Source organism: Coturnix japonica, chromosome 23 (assembly GCF_001577835.2).
Source record: "Coturnix japonica isolate 7356 chromosome 23, Coturnix japonica 2.1, whole genome shotgun sequence".
Taxonomy (NCBI): domain Eukaryota; kingdom Metazoa; phylum Chordata; class Aves; order Galliformes; family Phasianidae; genus Coturnix; species Coturnix japonica.
Genome location: NC_029538.1, coordinates 3,048,364 through 3,066,055, shown reverse-complemented (window position 1 = coordinate 3,066,055; position 17,692 = coordinate 3,048,364). Strand labels below are relative to the sequence as shown.

General features: G+C 45.7%; 1 long non-coding RNA gene across 1 annotated transcript in view; it reads right to left on the bottom strand.

Annotated features, from left to right (window-relative positions):
• Positions 1–1,800: 1,800 nt before the first annotated feature.
• The window catches only part of LOC107324084, a 31,886-nt gene continuing 15,994 nt past the window's right edge, over positions 1,801–17,692 (bottom strand). Inside the window, exons 2-3 of the long non-coding RNA XR_001559400.2 lie at positions 3,961–4,078; positions 1,801–2,734 (exon numbers count right to left, since the gene is read on the bottom strand). This is a non-coding gene — a long non-coding RNA (uncharacterized LOC107324084). The remainder of the gene's footprint in view (positions 2,735–3,960; positions 4,079–17,692) is intronic.

Sequence of the window (17,692 nt, the reverse complement as noted above, 5' to 3'; positions counted from 1 at the left end):
GTACCCCCAGCTCTGGGCATTTCAGCATGCTGCTCTGGCCCCAGTGCTGCTGGGAATGGTGAAGACCCAAATCAGGAGCAAAACAAATGTTATGCAATCGGGCATTTTTCTATCAACAGATGGAAACACCTAATAAGATGTAATCAGCTGTTTGATAATCAGGCTGTAACATAAGGGTAGACTGAGGCTTCCCAGGGAAACATCCACTCACAGAGGCACCTACTTACAGTATATGTGACATGCCAGCCTGTCTCAGGGCTGTCTGAGGAGCTCTCCTGGGCAGCCAGAAGGCACCTTCACATAGAATCGTCCCAGCTCTTCTCAAAGCAAAAAATATATTCAGTGCAGGAATTAATTGTAACACAGATCTGTGAGTTTTATTTTAAAGAGTGCTAGGGAATGGAAGGAGAGGCAGAGGGCAGAAGAGCAGACAGATGCCCACAGGAGCTGTGTCCGGCACTGGGCTGTCAGCAGCACCGAGCTCCCAGCAATGCCGCCTTGCAGCTCTGCGCTGCTCTGACAGGTTGCAGAGATTTCCCGTGGCAGAAGTGATGTTTGTTATTCAATGGCTGTTAGGGTGTTTTGTTTGTTTGATTTTCTTCCTGCAGCTTCGGCCAGTTTGTCTGTTTGAAATTCATGGAAGCCTTCAACAGCCGTGGTGTTATGCAGCAGATAAGCAAACTGTTGTGCAGGGGGCCGCCTCCTGGTGTTTGGTGTTTGGGGAAGCAGAGATAATCAGTGCATCACCTCTGGGTGGCTTCTTCATGCTGCTCACCATTGCAGAGACCGTTGTCCTTTCATCCCACACCTCTCTGAGGAGTCAGTCTGTAGAGCTGCCCCTTGCATGGATGAGTTGCTATAGCCTGGGCCAACTTCGTTTCCCAGGTCTATAGATGCGTTGATGGCAATACTAGATGACCTTCAGTCTGGCTGCAGACTAAGAGAGTATAAATTCTGCCATAAAACAGAGCCTGTTGGGTGCTAGAGCAAATCTCATTACTCCACTGAACTGCTGGTGAACACAGTGTGTGCTTAGCAGAGACTTACCTGGATGGTGGATCCAAAGTGGATCCCATGGCAGCAGATGGGTGCAGCAGCTCCCAGGCTTCAGCCCAGCCCTGAAACCAAAGTCCAGGTGCCAGAAGGATAAGGCAACAAGAAGGTGTGATGCACCCCTGGCAGAAGGCGTCCCAGTAGCCACACAAAGCTGGCAGCTCACCAGGAGCAGTCAGTGGCTTTTCTTCAGCGAGCCTCTGTAAAGGGAATTGCTGGATCATGAGGAGCCAGTGGGAGGGATGGGAGAAGACAAAGCATCGTGTCTAGCATCCCTCCTGTGCAAGCCCGATCCCCAGAGCACCTGCAGGGCTCCTCCATCACAGCCCACCCGCAAAGAGAGGCCCAAGCAAAGCCGGATCCAATTGCACAAAGCTGGATCATGGATCATAAAGACAGCTTTGCTTAGTTAATCCTCTGATTGATTTTAAGGCCTCGCAGAGACTCAAAGACTATTAAGAGATTTGTGTTGGCAATGCTTCCAACACAGGCACTGTTTCTGCTGTGGCTCACCCAATGCTTAATCAGTTTTGGCCTCAGCTTTTCCTGAGGAAAGAGCAACTTTCATTTACATTATAAACCTCTTTCTAACCATTTGGTGAAACACCCTCTGGAGGAGCAGTGCCCATGCATGAGCAAAGCTCTATTGGGCTTCAGACACTAAAGCTGTTGCTGCCGTGCTCCTGGGACTCCCAGGACCTGGTCTGAGGTTCTCTTTGCATTGAAGCACGATGCCATGGTGCAACATGCTGCCCTGCCACACGTCCTTTAGTCTCACTGAACCCACTGCCCACGCACTCGCCTTGCTGTGCTCTCCATTTGGCAGCAGCCCTGCGACGCATCCCCAGCTGCTCCCTGTCTCACTTCCCAACTCCAGCTCTGCTGGGACGGGATGCAATGTGCTGAGTGTGCAGACCTGGAGTGCTTGCTCTTGCTTTGACTGCAGCTGCTCATGTGCCTGCCTGTTTGCTGCAGCACCTGTCTCCTCATGTCCAGATTCAAACTGTAGATAATATAACCCTGCTAGCCTCCTGGGCAGGGTTGTGTGTGCTGGGAGAAACGCTGCCCTTGAACATTGGGTGTGAGTCTGTGGGATTCTTCAGATAGTTTCTACTTCTGGCTTGTCTGGAAGAGGCTGAAGCCTGACCCTCAGCCCCAGCTTGCTGCTCTTTGCCAGGAACCATGCCCAGGTGACAACCAGCAGGTGTGGCTGCTTTTCCCATCTCCAGCATCCTGGATTATTTGTGTCAAACCAAAAGATGAGCAGTTCTGTTTCCTCTCGTCAGTTGGGCGCTTTGCTACAGCATAAAGGAGCTTACCACAGAGATGGTTTTTAAGCAGCAGCCCAAATGGTTTTTTGGCTTTCCAGAGCACTGGCAGCCTCCTGAGTGGAACCCAGTGGACACCTCTGGGCAGGAAGGAGCTGCTCAGCACAGACCGTTGTTGGCACAAACTGTGCTCTCGAGCTTTGCTGAATGGTTTGTTTCACTGCAGGCAGATACCAGGTGTTGCATAGAGCCCTCACGTCAGCAGGAGGACACGTTGCATACATGACACAGCTCTCAGGGTTGGGCTGCTGCTGCCAGCTGCACATGGGGCAGCACAAGGTAGGATCAGGATGCTCAGTCCAGGCCTCAGGGCACGCGTGTGTGCAGAGCAGGAGACCCACCACAGACAGCACCTATGGAGCCAAATGAAAGAGAGGTTCATGGGTTTATTGCAGCAGCTTGAAAGAGGATGAAAAACTCAGGGGAGGGCTCTTCACGTGCCAGAAGCCTTCAAAAGGAAAGATCTGAAACCAACAAGAGCTGGTTTGAAAGCACCTTTACTTGGCGCTGCCACTGCTGTGTGTCCCCAGTGTGGGGCTGAGGAGGGTCCCTGAGCTGATCTCTCTGTCTGTGGGACCATAAGAGCAGCCAGAGAGGATGGTGTAGTGAGAGGGGGGTCAGCACAGGAACACCCAGCACATGTGTGAGAACCACTGGCAGTGAATGCACAAAGCAATTTCACTGCTCATTGGGATGGCCGGGAAAGGGAGAAGCCTGCAACTATGAACCGTTCAACCAGACAGCACAGAGGAGTAAAGAGCGCGAAGCCCCTGAGAATAAGGCCTAACAGCAGGCAAGGAACAAGGGTTTCTTAAAAATAAGTTGAGCCTAATGAGCCCAAACGACCCCTTTGTTCAAGACGCTGATGGTTCCAATGATAGAACTCGTTTCTGTTCCTCAGCAGAGCTGACCTATGGGCACCCAGCTCCCTTGTGCAGCAGAGATGGGCAGTGGGTTGTCACAAACCAGTGCCTTCAGATTGGAGACCACAGCAGGACAGGGAGCTGCAGGAGCTGCCTCGTTTCTGCCTTTTTTAATAAGGGCGAGAATTCTGAAGCTGTGAGACAAGAATGCGGGCAGAGACCTGGCAGCTCCATGGTGCTCAGCTGAGCAAAGAAAGCTCTGTTAATAACCCGCAACCCCCAGAGGGAGGGAGGGAGGGAGGGCCGGTTCTGTTTTTGCTTAACCAGGGTCTCCTGCCATTCCTGCATTATAATATCAAAGACCTGTGTGCTGAGAACTAGATAGAAAAGCAGGAGCAGCACCAAATGGACATGTGCCAAACCTGCGGATCTCGGTGGGGTTTGCTGCGGGAGGGCAGGACTGGAGACACAGTCTGGGGAAGCAAAGGCTCAGGGGACAGGATCAGTCTCTAATTATCGTGCAGTTAATGCGAATGAGCAGCAGGGTGAGGAGAGGGAGGGACAGCAGACACCAGATGAGAAGCACTGACCTGAAGCTAAGGAAGGAGAAGTTTACACCAGACACAGAAAAAAATGATCATAGCATAAAGAACAACTGGCATAGAGCAGAATCCTGCAGGGAGAGGCTGGAAAACTCAATTTCAGGATGCACTTACAAAGAAACCAGGTGCAGTGTGAGCAGGAGAGCTGCGATGATGACAGCAGAAGGACCCAGTTGTCTCACAGTCTTGCTGCACATGCATTGATTGCATAGTGATTTCAATACAGATCCTTCTGCGTAATTAGAACAAACCCTGTTAAGACTTTGAGTATTGTCCAATGAATTGTCAGCCTGGCTGAGCATCTTCAAACAGCTGAGAATTAGAACTTGGCTGCACTTGCTACAGTTCGAGCCAGACAGAAAAACAAGTAACCAAATGGTAACGTAAACTTCAATGGAAAAGTAATTTTGCTCTGCTGGTTGACTAATGATTTTGGCTGAAAATGTACATTCACCAAACTGCCCCTTTGGATTGTAATGAGTCAGATCCAATTTCCTATCGTCAAACTTTGTAGATGGCAGCCAAGAAAATCGTGGTTAATTGAGGTGAATTATGACACTGAGTTTGGAGCTCTGCTGGATGGGGTTGTCTCTGTCCAGGTTACTCAGCCAAGCTGAGGTTTCACTTCTGCATTTCAGATTCTAACAAACAGGTTCTTTCCAGTGAGAAATACCTGAAGGAATTTGGACCCAGCATAACATCTTTGGAGACTGGAGCCCCTTGGTCCCAAAAGGACACAGGAGGCAGAGCTTCCACATTTAATGAGGGAACCCACAAGCTTCATGTTCAAAGACATGGAAGCCCTGTTAATCCCCAGGTTACAGTACAGCTGTGGCAGACCATAGTGCCTCTTGTGGGAGATGAACAGTGGTTATAGCCACAGCTGTCTGACAAAAGCCTCACTAGCAATAAATCCTTTATCTTTGCACCCGAACTCACACTTGGCTATGCCCTATCTCAGGTCAGGAGGAGGACTCTTGCCCTGGATGCCCAACTCGCCCTTTGAGTTTCAGGAATAAGCCTGTCCACAGCTGAGGAGTTCTCTGGTTTCTTCCCACCAAGAACTTGTTTGCTGCAGCCTCAGATGAATCCTTCCTACAACTGTGGTTAACCTCTTCCTATGGTTAGGCTCCTTATGATTCACCTATGCTAAACATTTTGCAATTAAACTCCCCCAGAGAGCAAAACAAGCCTTTATGAGAGCTGCAGAAGTCCTCTGTCTCTGGATGAACCGGGTCTTCTGCTTTTGTTCCCATGGCTTTTTCATAACTGCTTTGCTAGTTCTCATCCTTGGGTTGCAAAGCTTAAGGTATGACCATAAGCTTTCATGAGATGATCTAAAACTACAGACAGAATGAGTGCTGGTGGGGTCTTTCAGTGTACTCTGTATAGGCTGCTATTCCTCGAAACAGATCTTTTTGATTGATTTTGATTCAGAGAGCTCACAGCTCAGCAACAATCCTTCAGCATCCTCCAGCACTTCTGTATGAAGGTTTAAAAGCTTTTCTATGATTTCAAGGGGAAAAAAAAGGAAGGTTCAGCCCCAACTCTGAGCCAAAGTTTGCTGTGCAGTTAAAAAGTAAATGATCTTGTGGGTTTGACTCCTGAGTTTCCTTCTCACAGTGCCTTCTACACTCCGACAACAGAGCACACAGCCTGAACACGGAGGCTTCATGTTTTATTAATGGTGTCCAATTCATTTCCTGTTTTCATGCTGATAACCTACCGAGGTAGAGGAAGGAATTCAGGTGGCAAGACCTCAGATCCATTTTTCTTCTACCCATGAACGGTTCTCAAGTGGGTATTTCACCAGCAAAATCTCCGCACTGAATGTATTAATGCACTCCCTCCCCAGCAGAACCTGGGCTGCCTTCATTGCTGCGCCTTGGAGAGCCTCTGTGTTCTGCTCAAGGTGAGAGCCTGTAGGTTCTGATCTGATAGATGCTCATCTGCTATTCCCATTGCTGTCCTTCCTACATCACCAGCCTCTTAATGCACCCAAACCCTACCCCAGCAGAAGTCCCCTTGTCAAACAGAGCCTGCATTAGCAAATCCATTCCCTGTTTGTAGAAATGCCAATTCCTGGTTAAAGACAAATCATTACAGCAATCAACTCAGTAGCTATACAAAGAGATCTTACTTTTGCCCAAAACAGTGTTACCACTCAAATGAAATGGGGCAGTTTTAAGAAGGCCAATGCTTTGTGCATTCTTTTCCAAGCAGAGCTCTCACGTCCCATTCCAAGTAAGCTCTCCACACTTAAAGTACTCCATCAGACACAGCTACAACACAATGGCAGTACTGGGAGGGGTCTGCCCATGTGGGAGGTAAAATACATTAGGTTCTGAAGATAAGCAGTAATCCTGGCACCTGGGGAAGCTGGAGCTGGTGCACTACCTGCCAAGCTCTGTCTGCCATATGTGCTATGGGTGTTTGAAATGCAGGCTTTGCTCGGGCACCTCCTGGGAAAGCAGACAGCTCTGCTTTGGCCCAGCAGCAGTTCTAAGCACCTCATTAGCTGCTTTCTTTCAGAGCCATCAGCCAGGAAAGTTGACCATGCTAACAAGCACCTTGTCCCAGAGCTGTGCCTCTTATAGGGAGCAGCAGAGCTGCACCATGTTGGCTCTGCCCAGCAGCAGCTCTTCCATTAGGCGCAACTCTGCCCTGTGCCCCTTCACACCAACCTTCACAGAGGCCCACTTTGCAGTTCCTCGGGCTGGAGACACAATACAGAGGTGAGTCTGGCAAAACACTCTTGCAAACAGCATAAAACTCCTTTTTGCAAGATAAGAAACAATATATCCCCCATGATTCCCATACTGGCCAGAGATGCCCATCCTGCTCCAATCCTTCACTTTCCCTTTAAGCAGGAAACACATTAACAACAATTACTCTCCTCCAGCTTCTTCTTCCTAAGAAAGCTTCTCCCTGAGCTAATAGCAGTTCCCTGAGCAGTACAGCCCTGCTCTGTGGTGCAGGAGGAGCTGTGCCACTGAACTCCCAGGGTTTCTTTCAGGATCTTTTCCTTTGAAAGATAACCAGCCCTGTGATGGGATCAGTAACCTCCTCTGTGCTGGCAGCGGACGTGCACGCCTGGAGGTGCAAGTGTGTGGTCTTTGGGTGTGGGGAATGAGGGAGGGGGGTGACCTGAATGCTGGAGTTCAGAGCAGACTATTTCACTTTGCCTTCTCTTGCATCGGGAACCCCGAGCACTTAAAGGAGTTCCCTTTCCCACCTGTGATGGAATAAAAGCGTTGCAGAGCTGAGCTGCCTCTTGTTGAGCAGAATCATTGCAGGGATGAGGCTGGAAGGGACCTTGGGGAGCTCACACAGCACCACATCTGCCTTCTGAGCCTCTATTCCACACCTTCAATGCCATTCTCATGGTTTCAGTGGAGAAGAAATACCATTATTATACAAATGGGAGCGGAGATTCACAGGTCAGCCAGGACATTTGCACCTAGGGCACACAGGAATACCCACACACCATAACTTTAGTTCAGAAATGAGACAAATGGCCACCTCACACCACCTCAACATATTCTACACAAACATTGAGCAGATACACACAGATCCACGTGTGCCATAGGAGTCTCAGTGCCCAGCTTCCTCCTGTCTCAATGATTTAGCCCCGGACTGGTGGAAAGACAGGACCACAGGACTCTGCAATTCTTCCCTTACAGACAATTTTTGTTTGACTTGTTGTTAATCTGCGGTGACAGAAACTCCACAGCCCCCCAGCAATCTGCTCCAGCAGTGACCTACCTCTACCATCAGAAGGATTTCCTATTTTTTTCCCCTGACTCTCCAGGGCCCAGTTTAAGCTATTATAAGAAGAGTGTGGGAGAACGGAGCTCTCTCTTTCCTCGCTGCACCATTTTGCTTGTGTGGCAGGAGCTCCGTTGTAGCCTATTTGCCTCCTCTGAACTGAACAAAACACAAACACACTTTTGTCAGTCCCTCTTTGCAAACTGTGCTTTCTAACTTTCTATTTAGACATCCTTACTGTGCACTTCCAGACGTGCATCAGCTGGAGAACGTCTCTTGTGAATTCCACTTCAGGCTTTGCTGCCATTCAGTAGCATGGAAGAATGACTGCACGTCTTCCAGCAACACGTTCATATACATCAGCACAGTGTTGGACTGGTTTTGTATATAAAAAAAGAGAGCTTAGATTGCATTTTCGAGCACCAAAGTGTGACGCAATGCCAGGCACTAAAGTACCTTCAGCCCTGTAGGTCTGATGGGGCACAAAAGAGGAGAAGAGCCCATGTTCCCATCTCCACGCCCAGTATGATCTGTATTGCTGATAACATCACAAAGCATTTGATCACATGGCCCAGCTGGCATTGCTGACGGATCCTAGCATCTGCTTTTTTTTCTTCTAAAGAAATAAGTTATCTAACGATCAGTGTGCCCATAGGGGTGTATGGAACCTTGCTTGAATACTCTGCAGATCAGAAAACTGCAAAGACATTTTTGTAATACTTTTTAAATTGTCATCGCAATAATCAGACCACGAACGTTTCTGACTGCAGGCAAAATAAGTGAGTTTTAAACCACTGGACACACTTTATGGTCATTGGCCACTTTGAAAGCTGGCTGTTCTGGTGCTGGAGGGATACAGGTGAAAGCAACTGCTTGGGATCACCCAGCTCTGCTGACGGGCACTGTCACAGGGTGGCAAGTTATGTAAGCACTCCTGCTCTGCATTCTTGGCAGCAGACCACATGAAAATTCCCTTCTGATGTTGATGGGATAAAGGAAAAAAAAAAATCATATGTATGAAAATCACCTTATCATTTACAATGCAAATCTTGGAAGGAAAGTTGGTAAATTAAGTTAGAGAATCGCCTAAATTAAGCTGGCATTCTATTCTAGTGCTTCAAACTCTGAAAACATTGCTGGCTGACAAAACAAGCCCTGGAATGATTAGCAAAAACCCTCCTTCAGAGGCAGCAGACGAGCAATCCCTTTGAACCTTCGCAGCACATCATAAACGCTCAGCAGACTTACAGTGTGGCAGTCCCAGTGCTATCAATTATTTACCCTTTTTCTGTTTACCTTCAGGCAGCAAGTAATTATTTTTAAATATTAATTTAGTTGTGTCATGTACAGTTTGTGGTTTAGCTCTGAGATCTGAGATACAGAAAAGCAAACTGCATCTCAAATCACATTTAGCTGGTGACGCACTGATAGTTGGATCCCCACTCCAGCTAGTCAGCAGCTGCACTCAACTTCTTCCATCATTAGAAACAAAACTCTGTTCATTGCAGGAATGTGAAAGCAATTTTCTTAATAGGAAAAGACACTTATTTTTTCAGTCTGGAAGTCCCAGAAATTGGAAAATCTGAATAGGAGAATATATTGTTCTAAAAAGTTTCAGGTTTATTCAGCTGGATTTTTTTTTTTCCCCTCAAAATTTCCCCTCAGTGTTTTATTCTCTCCATCTTCAGCTAATTTAGGCTGGGAAGAAGTCGGCTGTTGTTCCTATAGCCCTGAGAGAAAGAGATCCTGGGGGACAGGAGCTGCCTTCCTGCACTGAAAACACCACTTCTTAGAACCTCAAAGGAGAAGATGGCTCCTGTCAGCTCACATGAACGTCTTTCCTCCTTTTTTAAAGTTCCTGCCAGGAAAACAAACACTCGTTCTAATTCACTTGTACTGAGATACAGACACCTGCCCACAGAGAGGCGGAAGCAATAGCAAGATATCAAATTCAGGGTGAACTGTTGGCTCCAGTGAGAGCAGCAGGACTGACATCTTCCTGAACCAAACTGCTTCTGACTATCAGAGAAACCTACTGATAACATGAAACATGAGCAGCATCATATGGTTGCATGATCCAGCTAAGGTACTGTTCCAGCAAAGGAATATCTATAAAATGACCCATTGAAGAGCAGTGTTTCACAATGGGAAAAAACAACAATGATATATGATCAAATCGTATTCTTCCTGCCTTCCCCTCCCCCCAAGCTTTGCCTCCTTAAGTCATGCCTACCTGTCAATCCTGCCCCATTATTGCTGCTGCTACAACCTCGCTAATGTGCACTCATGTTTTCCAAGAGAGGGGCCGTGTCAAGCATCTTTTTTTAATCTAAGTAGGAAATTGCAACCTCTGGTTCACCTCCAGTTCATCTCCCACCTCCCCCACCACTGTAAATACAGATGGAAGGGCCAGAAACAGCAGCTAAGATCACGCATGGTGTAAAGGGAATGCCACCATGGACATGAACTTCTTGTAGTCTGCAAGAAATGTGCTCCAGCTAAAAAGATCCCAGAAAGCCAGATGCCTTGCTTTCATTCTAATCCATAGAACTGCACATCATGCATTAGCTTAGAGGTTTAAGATTAGCTGTATATAGGTGAAGTCTTCTGTACTTTTTGTATTTTAAAACAAAATTTTCAATTATAAAAGACTTATGGAACAGAAGCATTCTGGACTCCTACTTGACTCTAGGGTCAGACACTGGTACACAGGTGCACATATTCTGCATTCTCAAGCCATAAAGCTCCTTGCTTGGAAAGTCTAATGGCACATGCTTAACTCCAGTCCTAACATGGGAAGAAAGGACAATGCCATCTAAGAGGAGGTCCAGTAAAGTACAAGACACAAACTAGAGCAACCAAGTGGGCCTGTTGTCAGTCAGCAAACTCCTAAAACTTCTACCTGATCTATAGGCCTTTTATCTGGTATTAACAAACAACTCTGAGGCTGGAAATCATCTCTGTTTTTGCTGGCTTGGCTCCCATTTACCTTGGTAGCAACATTGACCAAATGCTGCCTGGACAAATGCCAAGTTTCTCTTAACCTTGGCCAGCAGATTTAGATCCTGTCCTTTTGTGAAGTCATTTTATCCAAGGTGAATGAGGATAATGTCTGAAGAACCAACTCAAGTGTTAAGGGTAACGGCAGTGACTCCTCTCTTCCCACCAGGAGCCATGCAAGTAGGCAGAGGGCCATAGACCCCAAAGGTGAATCAGTTCCTTCAAAAGTGCAAATGGAATACATAAAGACATCACTGAGTTTATATATATTCTACCCTATAGGGCCAATAATTTCTTTTTTTCAGGTTAAATCTGCCTCACTTTCTGATATAGATTTCTGCAGCTGTGTATAGGTCAGCCCTATCTTCAGCCTTCCATGAGGTGGCACGGTGGATGTGTGTTGATGGCTTCAAGCTGAATGTGGAGACACAGGGGAACAGAATGAATCACAGAGTGATAGAGAAGATACCTCAGTTTTAATAAGGATGGGAAGATAAAGGTTTCTCCTTCTTACAAATTCACATGAATTCAGTGTATTAATGAGCAGCACGCTAGTATGACACAGCTTTTCATTCAGGGCTCCTGGTTCCTATGGAAAATAACTATTGACAGAGAAGCAAACAGAACCAGTGGGGCAAGAGTAACTGGAATATAGTATTCATTAGCTTTGGTCACTGTGAGTTACAGATGAATCTGAAGTCTAAAGCCTTATCTACAATAGCACTGAAAAGCAGGTCCCTGTCAATATAAATCAGAGATCACTTCAAGAGTGGTAGTTCCACACCCACATATTTGAGCATCTATGCCATAATGTTGCTAAGATTTACTCTGTAAATGCATCACACAAGTAAAACTGAAACCTGTATTGTTGTCCAGAAGCTTAAGAAAAGAGGTAGAAGAGCTGAGGAGAAAAGTTTTTTAAATGCTATTTCTGGTAATCTATACGATCTGCTGTTAAAATTAACTGATTCTGTGAGCTTTGTGTATCACAGAGATCCACATACCCAGGAGCATCCTGTCTAACCACTAGTCATGACTGATAATGAATGAAGAAATAAAAGTTGTGGCAACTGGACCTGTAGGTGACTCATACTGATACAAACTGTTTTTATCAATTATGGCTTTTTTAAAGCAGGAGAGCAGGCAGTGCTTCTGAATCTCATACTGTGGGTTTCACAACAGCAGGTTTGTCAGGCAGAATTTAAATGAGGAAAAGTGTAATGCAAAGAGCCAGAAAGAATTCTGCCTCACAGACTGAAGGCAGGAGATGCAATGATACAGATAGCTCCAAGTCAAATGTTAACTGTTTGCTCCTCCTGGAAAGCAGCATCTGAAATGGTAAAGCAAACCTTAAAAAATCCAGTAAAGACAGCTACTCTGCCTTCAGCAACTGCACACTGTATTGTTTTAAGCTTCCAGAAAGTTAGTTGCTTTATACCATATATATGTACATAGATATCTAAGCGTAGAGATATAAAACACCATTGCTCTACAAGAAAAAAAGCTGAAAATGCCGTGGACTTCTAATCCCTACACAATGATTGCTGTGATTTGGTAATCACCCCATCAGTCTTAGCTGATGAGAAACATTGTTGTGGATCTATTGTCTGTGCTGCTATAGACAGGAGTGAAGCTAAAGCACTATGGGCCAGGTCTGGAATCAGCAAGAAGCATGAAATTCCACCTGTGTGTCATCCCTGAGTGTAACATGCCACGCTACACTGCTTGTAGTATGAGTGCAGCAGACAGATGCTCTGTGTTTTCAGGTGGAAAACAGCCTGTTATCAATTCAAGTCCTACAACAGCCTGACAAGTCCCAGACACCAATAGCAGCTGACTCCAGGCTTCAGTTTAGCTCTTGATACTCTTTGCAGACACCAATCTCGCAATTAGCGTTGTCATTACGAAGAGAATGGGAACGTATGATGTCTTATAAATGTTATAGGGTCACCTGTTATTTTTGACAACATTTTTCTAAGAACAATGCTAGCACATATTTCACAGAATCACAGAATGGCTTGTATTGGAAGGGATCTTAAAGGCCCTCAGCCCTACCCCTGCCATGGGCTGGCTGCTCCCCATCAGCTCACGCTGCCCAGAGCCTAGGAGCACCTGCAGGGCACTCTCTGTACAGCAGCATAAAGAATTGGGTACAGAATTTCTTCTTGATAAAAAAATCTAATCTCTTTTAGCCATCCCCTGTCCTATTGCTACACTGGCTGATAAAGTCCCGCCCCAATATACCTGTAGCCCTCCTCCCACTAACGCACAGCTGCTATGAAGTCTCCCTGGAGCCTCCTGTGGGCTGAACCATGGCTCAAGGAGGGAAGGTTTAGATTAGATGTCAGGAGAAGTTCTTCACAGAAACTGATGAGGAGCTGGAACAGGCTGCCCAGAGAGGCTGAGGATGCTCCATTCCTGGAGGTTCTCAAGACTAGGTTGGATGGGGCCCTGGGCAACCTGTTCTCGTACTGGATGTGGAGGTGTGTGGTTCTGCCTGTGGTAGGGGGTTGGAACTTGGTGATCCTTGGGGTCCCTTCCAACCCAATCCATTCTATGATCCTTCTCAGCATCACCCCACAGGACTGAGTGTCGGGGAGCTGTCCGTGGTGCTGAACGGCCGCAAAGAAGGGAACAGAGCACGGGGGAGCCCGCTGGACATCAGTCCAGATCATTAACTACAAGGAACCCATCAGCTAAGGGGAGCAAGCACTGTCTGTCCTGCCTTCTGATTCTCACAGACGGTTTTCAGGGACAATCAGGGCAGCCAAGAAAACAGTGACATGCAGAAATGGCTGATAAAATTGCAATGAAACGTCTGTTGACATTGATTTTGAGCCCGCGGCCAGAGATGAATGATTGAAACACTAGGCTTGTTAAAGCTAGAATGCTTTTGATTTCTCTTCTCTGCACTGAACAAGATTTAGCTGGAGGGAAGTTAACAATCAGCTAATTGACATTGAATTAACCATGAAATGCAGTATAACTACTTTTCTTCTGAAGCACTCTTCAGCAATGCTTTAACAAGGCTTTTAATTAATGATTATTGCTTATAACACACAGTAGATCTCCCTTTATTTGTTTTAAAATCTGGTGTCCTTCAAGGGTGTCAACCTAAGTACTCTCTACATTCACCTGTCTGCTAATGGAATCCAAACAAATGATTGAAATAAAAGCAATTCCTTCTCCCTCTTGCAAAGCTTAACAACACATCACTTTCTCCACTTTCCAGATTGGGTTAAGAAAGAAATAGTCCATAAAAATGAGGTTAGGAAATCCACTGCATCCTTTGGCAAAGGTGAAGAAACTGAGAGAGAACTATGGTACATTTTTAGATAATCCACTGAATTCCCTGTTGCCTTTGGGACAATAAAAGCATTTGAAGAACTGTCACCTGCATGAGCAAAAAACAAAGAAAATGCTTGTTTGCTGCACATCTGAGAACATGGAATGGCACTGACAGCAGTGGGCACAATTATCATCAGTGCAGCTGCATATGATGTGGAGATGGCAAAATCTGTGTTGCTAATGGCTGCAGCAAACCTGTGAGCGGAATGCTGCTCAGAAAATAAAGCTGAACACATTAGAAAAACGACCAGGAGTATACAGCTAAAAATCAAATACAGGACAGACTTCTGCATGTTAAGAAGTGATTACTATAGCAGTAGTGGGCATCACACTTTAAGGTAACTTCCCTCTCACCTGTGAGATATTTTCCTTTATTTTATGGAAGCACAGGGACACGAAGGGAACCTGGAGCTTTTTTCCTTCTTCTTCTGAGAGAACTCTACTCTTTAGGTAATTGTTCCCTCAATTTCTGATGTTCCTGATCTCATTTTCTCCAATAGTACTGCCTCAACCATGAGAAATCTCCCTGATCAAGTGTTTGTCACTGTAGGGGAGCGCTCATCACCACTATCACCACAAAAAACTTTTTGCAAAGGAAAACAATCCTAAGAGCTTTTAAGATGACAGCAAGGCAAGCACAAGCTGCCTGGAAGGAGAGGGCTGCATGCCAGCAGGGCCGAGCCAGATGGGGCACTGTGGGATAAATCTGTTGCATTGAGCCCATGAAGGTGTGGTGTGCACGAGGCAGCAGGTAGAAAGCTGGTGAGAATTTCACTCCCAACTCCCTAGAAATTGGGCAATGAAAATTGCAATATCTAACAGACGGAACTGCCTACAGACTTTAACCCTACAAGTAGCAGTTTACTGACTGCATTCCCTTTCTCTTCCCCAGCACTGCAGCACTTTCCTTCCACCCTCATTAATAGCCAGGAATCAAGGTAAGTTTTAAGCGTTTGGGTTTTTCTTTTTGTCTTGAAAAATTAAAAAAATAAATATATATAAAATAAAAAGTTGTAAAGCTCAATTTATCAAGCGAGCAACTCTGCTGGAGGGAGTAAAGTGCTGAAAAAGGGAGAGACACAGTATCGCTTAAAGCTTTGAGCTCACACAAAGCATTCCCATTCAGCAGGTGTAGACATCAAAATAAATAGCCCTCTGGCAATCTTCCAGACGGCCTAAATCTCCAGGCATATTCAGCCTGATTACCTTAGATTTTTTTTCAGGCTTGCTGTCTCTGCATTTACTTGTTCGACATCCCTTGCCAGCTACAGGGAAACATCTGTGTCTGGCCTAGGGTGTGAACATCTGGTTCTGTCATATCCAGCTGTGAGTCTTCTGCAACACAACTCCACTACATACTAGTATAGACAAGTGCAAGCAATGAACACTGAAGGAAACAATTTCAAACTACTCATTCACAGGAGAGGGGCCTATGTAACTTGCAGCTTCTCAGAAAGAGAACCCAGTATAAGTGAACTGAGAATGGAGATCTAGCAAGTACTCCAGAGTGCAGAGGCCAGCAAATTTGTCTATACCTAAAGGAGAGTGGCTATTATTCCTTTGTCAAACAACTGTAATCTTCAACCTGTTTCAGCCTATATTGCCAGATGCTGTGCAAGTGTAAGTCCTAGGTTTTAGTCACTGCTATCAATAATATCAGTCCCCTAAAAGAAGAACTTTAGTACCGTTACTATTCAATTTCTCCTCTGCTGAGTGGTCAGCACAGAAGCTCCAGACAACTTAATATCAGCTGCTGAGCCTGGTACAGCCAGCATAAGCTGCATCTTCCTCAGGGCATAGCCTTGGAGTTGGCAGAACTTTTCTTGCACCTCCTATGGAAGCCAGACCAGTGAACGATGCTGCCTGTTACCTTCTCCTCTCTCTTCAGATGAACACACACAATCACACACATCATGGTGATGCTCAACCTCCGTGTTCCCACACAAGACCTGCAGGATGCTCAGACAGAGCTAGAGGCAGTACTGCTTTACCCCAACCTTCCAGCCACAGCACTATGTCTCTCCCGGGGGAAAATTACAGGTTCTTCTCAAAGAGGACAGTTTCTCATTTCCCAGACATTTCTTGGCCAGTCATTCAGACTGCCAGTCTACTGGAAAAAGCGTTCCCAACACAACACTCCTCCATGTAAAGCTTGGCCGGTGGAGATGTGGGTTCCACAGGTTCCTCCATCCCCCATCCTCTGATTCTGGATGCATTGACTTGTCAAAAAAACAAGGAGTGTAATTAGTGGGAACAGGTCCCAGGATGCCTCTTCCACTTTTGGCAGCTGACAGAAGATGTGAGCTCAGCACTGCTGAATTCCACACCTCAGTCACACCCTGCAGCACATCAATCACACTGATAGATCACAATGCCACCTGTGATGGCCACCTACCATACTGGGTCACAGAGCTGAAAAAACAGCAGTTCCTTCTTTATCACCATCAGAGATGAGTCTCTGTCACCACAAGCACTGGCATTTCCATTTCCTCCCTGACTACTACTTCATCCATGAGCATTCCTCTCATATTCTCCTGGGTATTTTCCTTTAGGTGAGTGGGTGCTGGGACACGCTTGGCCAGCTGAAGGCTTTCTTAGCCTTGCTTTTATGGCCAGCTCTCCTTATTTCTCTCAGGACCATGCGGAAATTATCTCCTTTGCTAACCATTCTTGTTAGCCCATCAGATCCCAATTAAATTAGAATATCTCAGTGGTAATAGATGTAGAGTTATATTTCATGCAGAGAAAAATGGTTAGATAGATTTGAGAGTTTAATATATATTTCAGTAGGTTACAATGCTGTCAGTCGCTTTTGCTTTCATAGATTTTCTGCCAAATGGGAATTTTCCCTCAAGGAAGCTCCAAAAACCTCCTCAGCCGCTCAAAAACTATTTGTTTAGCTCAGTTAACTCAGGATCTCTTAAAATTTTGTCAAACACATCAAACCAAATGGCCCCAGGCAAAGATCTTGCACAGCAAGTTCCAACCCACACAAACTTCTAGCACTAGCTTGTGAACCCCTGGAAGCACAGGCTTACAAAGGACACTTTGTATATAGAGGAGGACCTCCAAAAGGTTTTGATCCTCTGTAGTAAAATGAACATGAGCAGTTTCACCACTTTCACCAGATCTGGTGCTTTGGTTGTATATTGCATATTCCTGTTTTCTATGTAACCATAAGGGTCCAAGTGGTAGTTTAGGATGTAAAGTCCCTCATGGAACAGGAACCCAATGCAGGCTAGAAACAGCTTTAATACTGTTAATCACCATGACCATCCTCAAAGCTTAGATGTCTGTCATTTTCTCTCTCTTCCTTCACAATAGGATAAGCAATCTTTCTTGCATTCACCTTTCCAGAACTCAACCTTGCTGCATAGTGCTTGCATGTTGCATCCAATGCTCTCAATGGCATCTTGTGGGAAGCTCTGAACAGAGAATGCCCAACACTTTGCCTTGTGCACTTGCAGCTCTGCATATCTTATTTACAGTGCAGTGTGAGCTCAGGTAAACTGAAGGACAAGAGTCATACAGAGATGAGCACCATGTCACAGCCTCTCTGACGTTCACATTTGTCTTTTCTGACAATACCTAATAAAGCTCAAATGACAAAAGGTGACATACTGTATGTGTTTTATCTCATTAATAATTAAGCATATTTATCTCTTAAATCAGATGTGACTTGCACCACAACATCAGTAATTAAATTAAATATTGATGTGTGATGGTTGTG